Raw genomic sequence first — 17190 nt, 5'->3', positions numbered from 1 at the left:
TTCAGACAATTTTAGGGCCACCAGAATGTCTAGAGTTTAACCTGTTTTACCAATTTTTATTGAAATTGTGTGTGTATTAGGCCTTATGGGGCCCCTATGCCTCCTGGGCCCCCCTCTGTAGTTACACCCCTGGTGATTGTTAAATCTGTCCCATTTTGCTTCATGGAAAAATGTGCAAATCAGTGGAAATTTTAAAAATGCATATTTTCACTTGTTTTTTTAGACTTATTTTCCACTGCACATATTGTGCTATTTTTAGGCTACTTTTGAAGTGCCTCTTGGCTAGTTTTGGGCTGGTTTTGTAGCTGACTTTGAAAATTAGACCTGACAACCCTGCAGTGCAGGCTGGGTAGTCTCCTGGACAGTGGGGTATGAGCTCGGCCTTTCGTGGAGATATGCACGATTGGTTTGTGTTCTTACAAAAAATACACTTTCTAAAATAGCCCAATCCACACGGCACAGCTCATGGACGCCAACTTCCAGCTCTTTGGTCTTATCTGGCTCTTCTTCCTTCCCTTCGGCAATTTCTGTCGGCGCATGCACATTTGTCACAAACAGGAAAACTGCTCCAACTGCGCATGCGCCAATACGCCACTCATTTCCTGAGCACTGAATCTGCAACGAGAGGTAAATAAGGGATTGGGGCAATTACTAGTGATGTGCGAAACCAAAACCCGTAACCAGGGTCGCTCCTGCCATGAGGCCTTGCCTCAGGCAGCAGCAAGCAGCCGGTTACAAGGGGCAGCAAAAAGCCACCTCTTGTAACTGTAAGCTAAGTGTACTAGCGATGCTGCCCCCCCCCTTAGACCTGCTCTGATGCTAATTTTTGAGTGTGGAGCTGGAGGGGGTGCAGCAGCCCCAGAATCACCGCTGCCCGCAACCAACCCCAACCAGCCCACAACTGCCTTCTCCCCTCTATTTATAGACCCACCACACCAATGATGTCATAAAATGGGCAGGTTTCAGCAAATCCGTTCAGTCACCTTCACCTGTGTATCGTGCTCACTCTCCAGTCAGGCCACACCAGAAGACCCATAGACAATTTCAGCAAACAGAGGTATGGATGGAGCACATAAGACACAGTCTCTGCCGCAAATAATTATTTATTGCATCACAACATGTTTCGGATCAAAAGGATCCTTTATCAAAGAATCCTCGTGATCCGAAACATGTTGTGATGCAATAAATAATTATTTGCGGCAGAGACTGCGTCTTATGTGCTCCATCCATACCTCTGTTTGATAAAATGAGCAGGGAGGGTGCTCACCTATAAAGCAGAAAGTACATTGGCACCCCCTATTGTTTTTATTTTTCCTTTAACCCTTCCTTGTGCCATATCCCCACCACTATCTACAGTATATCCTCACAAAGCTATACCCCTCCTAATTTTTATTCCACTTACTGTACATTCAATGAATGGGCAGTTCTAAGTTTTATCTCTTCTCTAGTTTACACCCACTAGGGGTCACTAAATATTCTCTGATGAGAGAGGCAATGTAAAATACACATACACGGGCAGGCCAGGACTGGCAATCTGTGGGTTCTGGCAAATGCCAGAGGGGCTGCTGTACGGCTCCATAGAAAGTTAATATATAGTGGGCTGGTAGGGGGTTGTTTGGGCTTGTAGTAGGCTGTTTGGGCCTCTGTGTACTTGGAATGACAGGGCCTATTTTGACTCCCAGTCCAGGCCTGTACACGGGAACAGCATACGTTTTTCATTACAGCCAGTGTAGAAGAATCCAGAAATGATGGAAACACCAATTATATTAAGGCAGAAACGCATGGATAGGAACTGCCACGGATGCTTTTTTTGCCTGAAACACTAGAGCATTTTTGGGCTGTAGAGCACATGTAACAGGGATACATGCATTTCGCATATTAGTGCATTAAGGTTAAAGTGGCAGTTTCTATGATTCTTTTCCTACTTCCTATGGGAATATACAGGGAAATGTAACAAGATAGTAAAATGTTGCTTCCAATCCAATAGCCCTATTATTAATATTGCCATTATTAAAAAACAAATAATTACAAATCACCAACATATTCTGCAGAATCTGTCAGAAGAAATTGCAAAACACAATTTGACACAAGCGACAATATTTATGCGTGCGACACTTTTTACACGCACGACTCTTTTGTTCAAATGCATTAAAGTCAATGGGCGTCAGAATGATTTTGACGTGTGACAATTTTTTTTGTTGCAGTGAATTTTTTCACTGGCGAAATCTGGAATATTGCCGCAAATCCATGCCTGGCGAATCAATTTGCCCATTACTAGTGCTATAGGTTACTAGACCCAGAGCAAAATATACACTTGCAATACAGATTTACTTTAACTGGCAAAATTATGTAGCTCGTTCCTGCCTACTATAAAAATATTCAACCCCGTAGTAATGGAACATATTATCAAGTCCAGTCCATTTTGGGGTTTACACATTACATGCATTAACATTGTTTGTTCTTCAGTTTGTATGGCTTATGCTGTATCCCCAGGTTACAATTGGGAAGGTGAAACCTTTCAATGGTTCATGTACTTTTTAAAACATGATAGTAAAGGAGACAAGGTTGAATTTCTGCAATCTAGTGTGTATCCACCAGAGGTCACTAATGTTTCATCCAAAAGCCAAATACTGTAGATTAGGCAAAATATGCAAAGAAACCTAACTTTCAGGCAGCAGCAAGGCAGATAGCAAATTAAAGTCATGCCTTGCAGTTAGAGATGCCTGGAAGGTAGCCTTTCTTTCATCTTTCTCTAATCTGCAGCGTGAGTGAAAAGTATATAACTGTTTAATGTTATGATTAATATATGAGATTGTAATTAAATCAAAACAAGATTTATGTTATTCCTGGGTGATATAATTGAAAGATTAAAATGCATTTTATTGTTATTAGCTATTTAAAAACAACAAAGCATTCAGCAAAGCTGTAGATTCACACGCCCATTCTTGTGCAAACCTTTATCACATATATGTCACTCTGTGATATCAGAGTACAGCCTGTGGACTGGGGTTGAGTTTTTAATTTTAAAGGATGAGTTTTAGGGTTGTCAGCGTCTTTTCCAACTCATCCAGATTCTGAAGAGCCAGGGTCCACAATACCATCACTCTTTGTTCATGGGTTAAAAGTACCAGATGGATCAACCGTAACCAAATCCCAGGTTAATTTTTCTAGCTGAGAAATTGATGATCCACATTGTACTAGACGGGCTTCTCCATATTATGAAATATGCTTTAAATATCAACTGGGTCTCTGCAGAGAGACAATTCATTCTGAACCCCCAGCAGACACTACTATAGCAATAGCTTAATAGTATAACTTGTGTAATGATATTTTAGACAAGACAAGATTAATCATACAGATATACACTATATTGCCATATGTATGTGGACACCAGGGGCGTAACTACAGAGGACAATGTAATTTCTCCTACCGCACACCTGTAGTTCACCAATCCTGCAACTAGTGGTGCGTTTCTTCCTTTGACCCGGCCGGGTCCCTTAGCAATGCATGTGTATAGAAAACGGATCCGTACACACACTGGTTAATGCAGTCGGGGAGTATCCCCGTTTATTCAGCCACCAAACATTCAACATTTCGGGGGGGGGGGGGAACACCCACTCATCCTGATGAAGGGTGGGTGTTCCCCCCCTGGGTGTTCCCCCCCCCCGAAACGTTGAATGTTTGGTGGCTGAATGAAAGGGGATACTCCCCGACTGCATTAACCAGTGTGTGTGCGGATCCGTTTTCTATACACATGCGTAACTACAGAAGAAGCAGACCCTGCAGCTGCAGGGGGCCCAGGAGGCATAGGGGACCAATGAGGCCCTAATTCATATACAATTTCAATAAATACTAGTAAAACAGGTCAATCACTAGACATTTTGGGGGCCTGAAAAATAATTTGCTCTGGGGCCCAAGTAATTTCTTGTTATGTCACTGGTGGGCACCTCTAAAATTACTGGAATTGGTTACTTGGCCACACCCATTTTTCATAAAGCTTTAATAAAAATTAATGTAAACAAGGATCCAGGGCCTGATGGCATACAGCCTGGGTTCTAACAGAGCTTAGTTCAGTTTTAGACCAGCCCCTATTTCTCATTTTCTCAGATTCGCTTTCATCTGTGTGAGCTTTCAGTAGCGAAACCCAAGGCCCAGGCACAGATTTCAGCACATAAATGGAGACTGATCACCTTGTAGAGTTTAAATTGCCGCTTTGCTGGGTTTTATTTTTAAAACAACAAAAACAAATTTCAGCCCACTGGCTTCACATGGCTTCACATAACATAACCAGTCCCACTTTACATCCTCACTGGTGTTCTCTTTACGTTAAAGTTTTAGCCCTCACTGGCTTTCAGCAGACCACAATTCCCAGAATCCTCTCTGGGCACACTTGAGACACTTGTCTCCTGGGAGCAGTTTCTCTCGTCCTCTCCCAGACCTTTGGAGCTCTCTCCAACTCAGGGGAATCACTTTCTGTTTCCCTGGTGCTCACCAGCACTCCTTCCGTGGCCCCTCACCCTCCTCCACTCCAGGAGGTCTCTATGGGAAGCAGCAGCCATGAGGTGTTGCTTTACACCTCCTTTTAACCATCCTTAATTAACTAATTACTTAGCTACCTAGTTTAGTCTGCTGCAAAACCTTACATAGAGCAAGGGATGGAAGCCCACCCTGCTCTCTTCCATCCACTCCAGGGACCCATAACCCAGCTTTTAATGAGCCGGTTCACACTTTAGACTGCTTTACTAGCTGCAGCAATACAGCTTTCCCTGGAGTCTAGTGAAATACACACAATATAGTGCCCTTTAGACACCCATATCTTACATCTGGTATGGTGCCTATGGATTGGAGAAAAGCTGATGTTATCCCAATATTTAAAAAGGAATTACGATCTCTGTCTGGCAATTATACGCTAGAATATTTGACATCTGTGGTGGACAAATTATTTGAAGGCTTGTTAAGGGATCACATTCAAAATTTTGTCCTAGTGAATGGCATTATGAGCAGCAATGTCAGACAAATTTGATTGCTTTTCATGATGAGGTAAGTAAGATGCTGGACAGTGGGGGGGGGGCAGTAGATGTGATCTATTTGGATTTTGCCAAAACTTTTTATACTGTGCCCCACAAACGACTGCTTTCTAAACAAAGGTCTGTTGGGTACAGAGGGTGGTTGTTAATGGCACATTCTCTACTTGGAGTAAGGTTCTTAGTGGGGTCCCTCAGGGCTCGGTATTGGGTGCACTTTTATTTAACTTGTTCATTAATGACTTAGGGGAGGGTGTTGTAAGTAATGTATCAGTGTTTGCAGATGACACAAAACTATCCAGCCCAATAAATTCCATCCAGAATGTGGCATCCTTGCAACATGATCTTGACAAACTGGCAATCTGGGCAGCTAAGTGGCAAATGAGATTCAATGTTGATAAATGTAAAGTCATGCACCTGGGATGTAAAAATATCCAAGCCACTTATACCCTTAATGGGACTGCACTAGGCAAATCCATTATGGAGAAGGACCTTGAGTCCTTGTAGATGATAAACTTGGATGTAGCAGCATCAAGGGCAAATAAGGTCTTGAGCTGTATTAAAAGGGGCATAGTCACAGGAGGAGGGGGTCATTCTTTCACTGTATAGAGCACTTGTAAGGCCCCATCTAGAATATGCCGTACAGTTTTGGTCTCCATCACTCAAACAGGACATTATTGTATTAGAGAGGGTACAGAGAAGGGCAACTAAGCTGGTAAAAAGCATGGAAAATCTTAGCTATGAGGAAAGACTGGCCAAATTGGGGATGTTCAAGCTGGAGAATAGTCTTAAGGGGAGATATAATAACTATGTATAAACATATAAGGGGATCATATAATAATCTCTCTAATGCTTTATTTACCAGTAGGTCTTTCCAGCTGACATAAGGTCACCCATTCGATTAGAAGAAAAGAGGTTCTGCCTAAATATTCTGAAGGGTTTTTTTTTACAGTGAGAGCTGTGAAGATGTGGAATTCTCTCCCTGAATCAGTTGTACAGGCTGATACATTAGATAGCTTTAAGAAGGGGTTGGATTGCGTTTTAGCAAGTGAGGGAATACAGGGTTATGGGAGATAGCTCATAGTACGAGTTGATCCAGGGACTAGTCCCATTGCCATTTTGGAGTCAGGAAGGAATTTTTTCCCCCAAATTGGAGAGGCTTCAGATGAGTTTTTTTTTTTGCCTTCCTCTGGATCAACTAGCAGATAGGCAGATTTAAAAATGTCAGTCTTACTTACTATGTTACTATGTATTATGCATACTAAAAAATAATTTAAACAGTAATTAAACCCAATAGGATTGTTTCACCACTAATAAGCATTAATTATATAGTACTATATCACAAAAACACTATCCCCAGCGTCACTTATTGGGACTTCAAAACAGTTATCTTTGCTACGAGTCCTATGGCAAATCAGCATACACGGGAAATTGTTATAGGTTAATCTATTTCAATATTCTGTTCAAATGCCGGTTCCAGCTCACCCTTAAGGATTGTTGGTCCGGGTGCACCATGCCCCGGACCCCTCACGTGTATGCTGGATTCGGCTCCCCAAAAGGATGAAAGTATCGGATCTTACCCGGACTTCGTTGTGACCCAGGTGCAGCCGCCCTGAGTCCGTCGCTAAGGGAAGACGCAATGTTGCACACACAAGAGTTCTAGGCAACGCACTCTTCGGATCACCCAAGGAATCGCTTGGTCTTCAGATCAATGGTAAAAACTTTGATTTTATTGAAGATTTAACATTTTAACAAACTGTGTAACCCTGCGCCATGAGGTCTGACGCGTTTCGTGTCACTGCACTTCATCAGAGACCTCATTTCCTCCTGGCCAATCGCCCTTTTAAACCCACTTAACCCCTCCCCAAATCAATTCATTCATGAATTAATCCTTCAAACATTTCTTAGATATATATTAAAACAATAGTAGTATAGCTGTGCCCTTAAAAACAAGCAGTTCATTATTCATGTTTGGATCCGTTGGATATTTAATTTTTAATTATATTCTTTTTTATTTCTAAATTTATTTAACTGGTAATCTTATAAATTTTGTACTTTAAACAATGAATTCTGTATTTAAAATTAATTCACATGATTATTATGATTTATTATTCTTTATATGTATATATGTAAATATTTCTCTTAGTACATAAATCTGTTCCTTGTAAAACAAATTAAGTATCCAAGGTTCCGTATCTCCAAAAGGCTTTCAATTTTTTCATTTAATCACATACGTTAAAGTCCCCTCATTCGATCTCATGTTACAAATATATTGCGGTAAAAAAGTTGCAATTTTAAATGCAAAATAGCTTAAAGATCCACTTAGCTTCCGCTTTCAACAGTTTCGCCTGTAGGTCCCCACCTCTTGGGCCCGAGAGGTGGGGACCTACAGGCGAAACTGTTGAAAGCGGAAGCTAAGTGGATCTTTAAGCTATGTACGAGACAACCTAAGGGCCTAAATTCAGTATTTGATATCAGCTGCTACTTCTAAATATCAAATGTAATTATGAAATGTATTGTACGGAATCGCTATATGTTTACAAGTGAATGAACCTAAGTAAATGAATTGACTTTTTCTTCATATTAAGTAAGTATATCCGTACTGGCATTTAAAATTGCAACTTTTTTACCGCAATATATTTGTAACATGAGATCGAATGAGGTGACTTTAACGTATGTGATTAAATGAAAAAATTGAAAGCCTTTTGGAGATACGGAACCTTGGATACTTAATTTGTTTTACAAGGAACAGATTTATGTACTAAGAGAAATATTTACATATATACATATAAAGAATAATAAATCATAATAATCATGTGAATTAATTTTAAATACAGAATTCATTGTTTAAAGTACAAAATTTATAAGATTACCAGTTAAATAAATTTAGAAATAAAAAAGAATATAATTAAAAATTAAATATCCAACGGATCCAAACATGAATAATGAACTGCTTAATTATATAGTAGTTGAAATCAAGTACAAGGTACTGTTTTATTATCAAAAAAGATCATTTTTTTAAATTAGAATTATTTGCTTAAAATGTAGTCTATGGGAGATGGCCTTCCCCTAAATCAAAGCTTTCTAAATAACGGGTTTCCAAAAAACAGATCCCATACCTGTATACTGTACAGAGATTTTTCAGAAGAAACAGCTCTGATGAACACAAAAACCATAGCTATTTATCCGTAACATAATGAAACTAGTTATTCAGAAAGCTCCAAATTATGGGAAGGCCATCTCCCATTTTAAGCAACTAATTTTAAAATTTTGTCTCCATTTATAATAAAACAGTACCTTGCACTTGATTTCAACTACTATATAATTAATGCTTATTAGAGGTGAAACAATCCTATTGGATTTATTTAATATTTTAATTATTTTTTTAGTAGACTTAAGGTATGGAGATCCAAATTACAGAAAGATCCCTTTTCTGGAAAACCCCAGGTAGTGAGCATTCTGGATAAAGTCCCAAGTCCAATACCTGTAAGTTCCATTTATTTCTTAGTGTAAGATACATTCTTCAGCAGCTTTTATGCCTTTCCTGAGGAAATGTTTGGATTAAAGGGGCAGATTGATGATTAATGGAAATGCATTATGTATTTGTACAAACTGCTGCTGTAAACTACTGGAAATTTATGGGATTTTACTAGAATGAATATTACCCTAGCACACAGTTTCTCTTGTCTAAATATAACATTTAAGAAAATCTTTAACGCTTACGTAGTAAAAATCTCAGAGAGTAAACCCAAATGGATTTTAAGATAGATCTCTGGCCAAAAAATTCTCTTTTCTCATGGCCTTTGGATCTTATCATGATATAAAGTGCTTTGATAGTTTCATTAGAACTTGCGTGGGGTTGAAAAAAAAAGGATGAGTAATTATTCTTTAATTTTAGATTTTGGAACTGCAGAACCACAGAGATGTAAGATTTGAGGAAAGCCCAGCGGCATTGGCTTAATTAAGTGATGTCTGCTTCATAATGAAATGCTCTGGCCTCTATTTGATGAGACATTATTTGAATAAGTTACATTCAGAAAAGTAAATATTATGGTTTGTGCATTAAGAATTAGGAATGCACCAAATCCAGGATTCGGTGGATTTGGTTTGGGATTTGATCAGGATTCAGCCTGTATCAGCAAGATTCAGATTCGGCCGAAGCCAGGCACTAGATGGCAGAACGAATCCTTAAAATCATGACTTTTTGCCACACAAATAAGGAAATTAAAGTAACGCTTCATTCTCTTTGATCCTCCCAAATTCAGATTCTGTTTGGGATTTGGCTGATTCTTACATTAATTGGCATTTATTATTTTTACCATTTATATAAATTACTAATGACTAGTTATTGAGCCCCACAGAAAAATCATTGGGCCCCTAAACTTTGGGAACTACACAAGCTCAACTGCCATGTTTTTTACCCACAATTTAGTGATGCCCCCATGATTGTGGGTAAAAAGATGCACTGGACAACGGGATGCAGTTGCGCTTTCATTTTGGTCACAATTATGCTGAAAATTTTCCGATTTGTGTAATATCCATCGTTTGGTGTGAGAGTGATATGTGCACCTTATTCTTTTGGCATAAATGACCCCTATTGCTTTCTGTAGACAAAATAAATGTCCAGGGAAATCAGTGAGCATTCCTTTTAACAACTTTATTTACCATTACAACAATTTGTAGACAAGAAGTATATTTTTTCTGTAATTTATGAAAATTAAGAGAGGGGTGATATACCCAAATATTCAATGCTTTTTTATAATACCTCCTGCTAAGACTACTAATTGTTACACATCTAATAAAGTCTTTCAGCACTTCTTTCCAGCATGGGAAAAGATTTGCAATTTGTAGTGAAAGTAATGATTCCAAAGGAGTGTTCTGCACTACTGCTAAGCTCTAACACCTAACTGAACGGAATAGTGCTTGACCAATACATTCACCAGCTTTGATGATTGTGATTATTTTGTGTACATATTTATTCTCTGTTCCCTTTATTTGAATAATTCAATAAATGTGTTCTCTTTGCTATTTTTCCAGTATAGATGATCTGAGATTTGATATCAGAAATGTCTATACTTTCTTCTTTCATTTTATTGTTTCTTTATTTTTATTTTATTCATTTTATTGTTTAATAAAAATAAATAGGCAAGTTTCTAAAGATGTGAAATGGCTTATATTTTTATCTTAAACTTTGTTCCAATTTGCATGCAGAATGGAAAATATTGAATTGCTTAATTCTTGTAACATAGTGAGTCTGTTTTGTGCATTTCTCTTGTTTACCAGATGCTACAATAATGGGGCAAAAAGGATTTGCCTCCTCAGAACCTTTAGCTTAGAGAGATCACCTGACTACTAACTGGCTTCAGCTCATATCTCAGCTGATCCTCCATATCAGGGATAAGACTGCCCTGCAGCAATGCTGGCTTGATAAGGAGACCAGAGAACACTGGAATAGTTGTCTCTGAAAGAGGGCCATACACTGAGAGATCCGCGTGGCCATACACTGAGAGATCCGCCAAACGAGCGGATCTCTCCTCGATGTGCCCACCTTGAGGTGGGCGATATCGGGCTGATCCGATCATGGACCATAGGGCCCAACGATAGGTTCATAATGAAGGTTAAATGGGCGGTCGGATCGCCGGACCGCATCAATGAACAAGATTTTTAGACTTGTCCGATCGACATCTGGCCGACTTTCGGGCCAGATTTTGATCAAGGCAGCCCGTCGGAGGGCCCCATACACTGGCCAATAAGCTGCCGACTCTGTCTGTCAGCAGCTTTTATGGGCCCGTGTATGGCCACCCTTACTTCTTGAAGTAGGTCTTTGAACATGGACAGAGAGACAGATGAATAGATGATTGACTGCTGTGTCTGTCTGTGTGATCCTGTTATTATAAAAGAAGCATAAACAGGCAAGTATACCAGTAAAGAAAGCTATGAGCTTTGCTTTGCTGCACTCTAGCTGTATACACAGTAGCAAGTAGATATGGGTTCCATACCAGAGTGTGTCTAGCACAGGCTTTTGTTGGTGTGTACTTTCCTCAGAGTGTGGCATTCTGTCAGGCCATTTCCAAGGGCTGCTATACCTGCTGAATAGATCAGTTTATAGAACAGAGATTCTTTGTTTGCACATACCTACTGCTGTAAGACCTTCAAAATTCTACCAGGTCTTTGCTTTAGGACAACAAGCAATTACCATTACAAAACAGATAGCTGCAGTGTAATAGAACATTAATAAATAGCAAAGTACAGGACCAGAACATTAGCACAAGACATTAGGGGTCAATTATGATCTCCTAGGCACAGAGGATTTCCTGAGACGGCCTGTTCGATGCCGCTGTCACCTGCTTAGTATTTTTGTGTTGGTTGGGGATGAGGATGGGGATGATACAGTATATCACTATCCTGATTAGAATAGGCAAAATTTCAATTTAAAAGATGGAATTTCAGCTGATAGGGGCGCTGGCACCTAAAGCGAGTGTTGTGCACACCAGGAGACTTACTTCTCAGCATGCTGGTCTCTGGGTCCTTCTGTGCATGCACTTGCCTCTGCACGCATCCTGATGTGTGTATGCATCTTTTCACACATGCAGCATGACGGTGCTATGCTGTAACATCACTTTGATACCAAATTTGTATTTTAAAGGCCAATCTTAGCTGTATTCTGTGCCAAAACCGAATCTGTTGTTAACCGACTCTGGTCTGTTTCCTAACTAATTGTTCGCTGCCTGCCCCAACTTCTTGCCTTTCTTGACTATGATTTTGGTTAACCCTTTCTGCTGTATCTGCAGAGTTTGATCCAAAATCGTGGCACAGAAAGTCCCAGGGCCCCAAAAGGCCTTGGCTGAACACCAGTCCTGGCAGATTGCCATGCTTTTTTAACCACAATGCAACTTCCCCCCCCCTAGATTTCCAGTGTTTTGTTGATGTGTAGAAGCATCACCTAGCACAGTTGTGCATAATGCATCAAAATGAACACAAATGCACGTTCCCAGATCACATGCATGATGCAATTAACATTTTCCGAGATGGGATTGTGCCACTTTTGATGTGCAGTGATAAAATGTCATGATTTGCGTCTAATTCAGCAGAGACAGGGTGGGTGCAAAGGCATGTAGCCTACTATATGGAAGTACAAGGAGTGTTTTTAGACACAAGTGCCTTTAATGAATGTTATATAAATATATATATAATATATCATGTTAGAAAAGGGATACAATGCTTGCTTGGGCTTGGCACTGTAGATCATTACAAACAAACGTATTCAATTGCCATGAACTATAGGATATCAGTTACTGACCTAGAGTAAATAATATGCACAACATATAACAGGTCACAGCTTGATTTGCAAAATACTTCAATGCATATTTTAGTTTTAACTCAGCATAAATTATATTATGGTGTGAAACAAGATGCAATGCAAGGGGATCACCAGACACTTACCCAGGATTTGTTTCATTATAACTGATTCTGATATAAATATGGTATTTCCAAGCTCCAAGCTTATGAAGAGTATTTTTTGGGCTTGTATCCAAATGTTATTAAATAATGCATAGTAATTGACGTTGTACAGTATCATGTTAGACTTGATTCTCTCTCACTTGTAATGCAATTCTTTATATCTTATTAATAGAGACTTGGGGCCCTATTACATTGGAATCATTGCAGTCTGCATCACTCAGTAGTACAGATTCTGCTCCTATGCAACAGTCAATGCTTTGCTGTGACCTCTTGTCTAATTTGAACTGCATGGGTCAGATTTAGTAACACTCGTGCTAAATTGCACCTGTTTACCATAGCACTAGTAGTAAATCTGCTCTTATGTTTAAAATGGCTTTAAACTATTCAAGAAAGACCAGCAGGAGTTTTTTAATCTTAGGCTACTTCCATGTGGATAAACCCAGGTAAAGGATCAGCCCCTACATTTGCCTTAGATAACCTTGATTTTACAGAACCATTGCTTCTGCCTGGGTGAAGGCATGCGGAATGGATTTCATCTCCAAAACATGAGTATGTATTTTAGCGCCATAATCTGTTCCGCGTGCCATTTATTTGATTCCATACCTACACTGTCAGTGAAAAATTGATGAGGTTGATTGCAATAGTCCACACTGCTTACTGATTTTATTTGTGTGTTTCTGTTTATTAAAGTAATTAAAATGATTTGTGCACAAAAATTGTATTTGAGTAAAAATTGGCAAAATAATTATTTAAAAAAAAATCTATGTAGGTGTGGAAGGTATGGAAGTTTACTCTAATACATTTTATGGTTTATTTCATACTTTTTTTTTTTTTTTACTGCTTGGCCAATGTAATTACGCCCTGAAATAAATGAAAAAAATGAATTACAGTTTCAGTGGCAAGGAGCCAATCACCATATTTTCAGGGCTGCAGTCCCACAGTGGTCTTCAAATAACTGTCTGAGCCATTGAGTATTTAAACTTAGACTCATTAGGCAGCACATAGGAACCTAACTGTCTAAATGATGCTAAAACCGGAGGAACAATTGCAACATCAGGGCTACAAAGGGCTATTGTACACAAGGCATTTTGTTAACCAATGGGATTTTTGTATTTAAAGGTGTGCTGCGGAGAAAGGGAGGGAATACTACATGCAATAACTCTAACTACTGTCTTGTAAGTAGGCACTTTGGCCAAATTGGTGAAAGTTTTCGGAATAAGCATCTGTGCACCATTCTGAGAAGTGGGAGGTTTTTAAAGAGCACACACAATATAGTATTTTCCCTAACACAGGGTGCTATCTGAGGAACTTGAACGTACTACACCATATTTTGTTTCTGGTTTCTCTGTTGCCATAGCCACTGATCTGCTTTTAAATTGTGAGACTTTGTGTACAGCTGAGAGACTGTGAAAAGATTGGCAAGGGAAAATAAGTTCTAAGGACTAACTATTCTTTATCATTATATTTTATATATTTTGTCAACCACTGCTATCCAACAGAAAGCAGCCTGGAATAGTACTACCTTTCTCTGTATCTTTGCATTATATAACATCAGGGCCGTATCAGGTAGATAAAGACCTTTTGACTACTGCTGTTCTCCCTGTGTGTCATTATCCTAAGGCTGTGGACACACAGGCTGAAGGCTCAGCTGCTCCCAGCAGTATTTTTTGGAGGTTGAGAGAAGTGGACCTAAATTTGTATAGCCGTTTGTGCTTCATATTTTTACTGAAGATACATGTTATTAAGGTTAACACGGGTTTGCCATTTTACCTTTTAGCCTTATCCAATTTAAGTGGCTGTGGCATTTGTAACCTTGCTTGCTGATAGAGCCTAGGTTATATAATCCAATGTCTGACTCCTCCATCAAATTCCACCTTGCCTCTATTGTCCTATACACAATGGTGGATACATCATGACTTGATATCACAAAGGTTGTAAAACCTGAAATAAAAGTGTTGGCAATGGCAGATAACCACTATAACAAAGGCAGCTTGTAGTTGTCCTTGAATGTGTTTTTGAAGTGATGAAGCCCAGTTAGCAGCCTGCCTTGCCCATCATCTTGGGTGTTCCTCTGACTCTGGCAGGGTTTATGAAAAATGTTTTGCTATTGCTAAATGAATGAGTTTTTGACAGCTGCTCAATATCATGGCAGATCAGACTTTATACAACATGTATGTGTCTCTAATATATTTCTATTGATCTCATGCTGAGTGCCTAAATCATGACAGGCAGAGAATATGCTAACACTCCATTTTTATTAGTGTGTTTTTCCTTTTTTTACTTTTAGCACAAAAAACCTAATCTAAGAATGAGAGGACAATTTCCCCACCTCTCTTGCAATGAGTAGTCTGGAATAATGTTTGCGAATCCATTCATTAATCTGTGTAAACTCATGGAATATGGAGGTCTACCTTGTGGGCTCAAAAGGTTTTGCATACAAGGAGAAGGAAAGGCTAAGATTAAGTAAGATTTATCAGAAAAATCTATATAAATACACCAGTAAACCCTCAAAGTAATGTTGCTCTGAGTCCTCTGTCAAAAGAAACACAGCATTTCTGTCCTTCTATTGTGTAAACATGGGCTTCTGTATCAGACTTCCTGTTTTCAGCATAAATTTCCATGGCTAGGGCTTAAGCATGCTCAGTTTGCTCCTCCCTCCCCCTCCCTTTTCCCCTCCCTGCTGTAATCTGAGCCCAGAGCTATGAGCGAGCAGGGAGAGCCTCAGGCAGGAAGTGATGTCACACCACGCTAATGTGGCAGTTGCTATCCTAAACAAACAGAGAGAGCTTCTAGAGCTGTTTACTCAGGTATGGTAAAGCAGAATAAATATGGTGTTATAGCTTGAACTATTGTGGCTAATCTATTGGCAATAAACTGCTTCAGTACCTGTCCTTCACCTTTAATCCCTTTGCGTGCCTTTATCCAGACTCTGGGACAGATTAGCAGAGAAGGAGATGTTCTTTGAGACGGTATGGATTTAGACCAGCAGTCAGTGGGTTATGGCTTACAGAGAGAGAAAAGAGGGGCTTAAATGTATTAGGCTCTAACACATCTGCCTTTGTGTTGGGTAAATGCTAATATTACACAAACTGTTTCTTCATACTTATTCTGCCACAGCTTTCCATTTCAGACACTTACCCTGAACCCATCCATACAACCTTTAACATGAAGTTATGTATACCAACACCCATGTAGTCGGGTTATGTCAGACTTGCCAATACAGTTCTACTGAATAGATTGGTCGGCCTGCAGAACATAGAATCAAGCTACATGGTAAGCATGCTAATTAGTCATTCACTAAACCATCATCTGCCATAACAAAGTTCTAAAGGTGCAGACTTCCAGCTGAACTTTTCCACTTTCTTTAATCACAGTCCTCAAGTCGAGTAACCCTTGTCCCTGCTTCATGTAAATAAACCATTTTCATAAAAATATACTTTTTTAGTAGTATGTGCCATTGGGTAATCCTTAATAGAAAATTGCCATTTAAAAAAAATACGGGCCACCCCCTGGAATCATAGGATTCACAGTGCACACAAACAAACCATAGATATGAGGTCACATGAGTCAATTAGAAAAGAGTTGTGTCTTTTGCTTCCACACTTCTTCCTGTTACAGTTAAAGTTCTGGTCAGGTGATCTCTGAGGCAGCACACAGACCATCACAACATGGTGGTTTAAGGCAAGGGATGTAAAAAGGGCAATATTTACTTAAATATATATACGTACCAGTACCAGTTTAGTAAAAAATTTTAATGTGTCACTTAATATGATATAAACTATCTGTTGCTTAAATATTAATTTGGGGGGTAAAGTTTTCCTTTACCATGTTCCTTTTTGTTATATACAGAACAGCGTATACTGATAAACACCCGTTACTCGAGGATAAAGCCTCTTCTAACTTCAGAAAACAGCATATGATTGGCTTTTAATACCTTAATCGTTAGATGTAATAAAATATTGCTCAGACGGCTCGGCTTTCATATAAATAACAGTGATTTTAGTCAAAGACTTTTCCTTATGAATGAGCTCCATTTACACTGTGTGCTTTGAAGGACATTGGCCAGCGCTTCTTTAAATATCTGAACTCTTAATTAGATCAGGCTTCTTTATACTAAATGTGGCACAGCCAAAATCATTTCCTGTAAAGCAACTGATAAGAGCTAAGTGAAATAAAGAACTGTTTTTGTTTGACAGATACTGTATTCATTTCATTTCTGGGAGGTTTTCAGCTAGGATTCAGAATTAAAAATGAAATAACTATATGGGCTAATGATTTACCCCCTACGGTGAAATATAAAGCTATTGAAGATATTCTCAAGTCACTGAGAGATGCCATGACAGTATAAGGAGAGAGTTGAGTGATACTGTTTGCTTAACTGGGGCGACTTCTATTATCTTGATATGCTTGGTAGGGGTCATGTTATTTCACATAATACAGACATTTTTGATATTGCTGAATTTATTATGCTGCTTTTGTTATCTATGGGTTCAGAAGTTTGATTTTTTTTTAGCGGTGTAACTGCAGCTAGGGATGTCACCTTCTGGCCTGTCTAACTCTGGGCAGGGGGTGTGGTTTAGGAAAGGGGTGCAGATATGTTACTGAAAGTACACCCCTAAATGCAGAGAAATTCCCTACCACTTCAGTTGAACTGAAGACAAACTCTAAAGTCAAGGGACAGGCCAGGAGTCAGAACCAGGGAATA

This window comes from Xenopus laevis, chromosome 6L (genome assembly GCF_017654675.1).
Source record: "Xenopus laevis strain J_2021 chromosome 6L, Xenopus_laevis_v10.1, whole genome shotgun sequence".
Classification (NCBI taxonomy): domain Eukaryota; kingdom Metazoa; phylum Chordata; class Amphibia; order Anura; family Pipidae; genus Xenopus; species Xenopus laevis.
The sequence above is the reverse complement of the archived record's forward strand: the minus strand, read 5'-3'. Positions refer to the sequence as shown.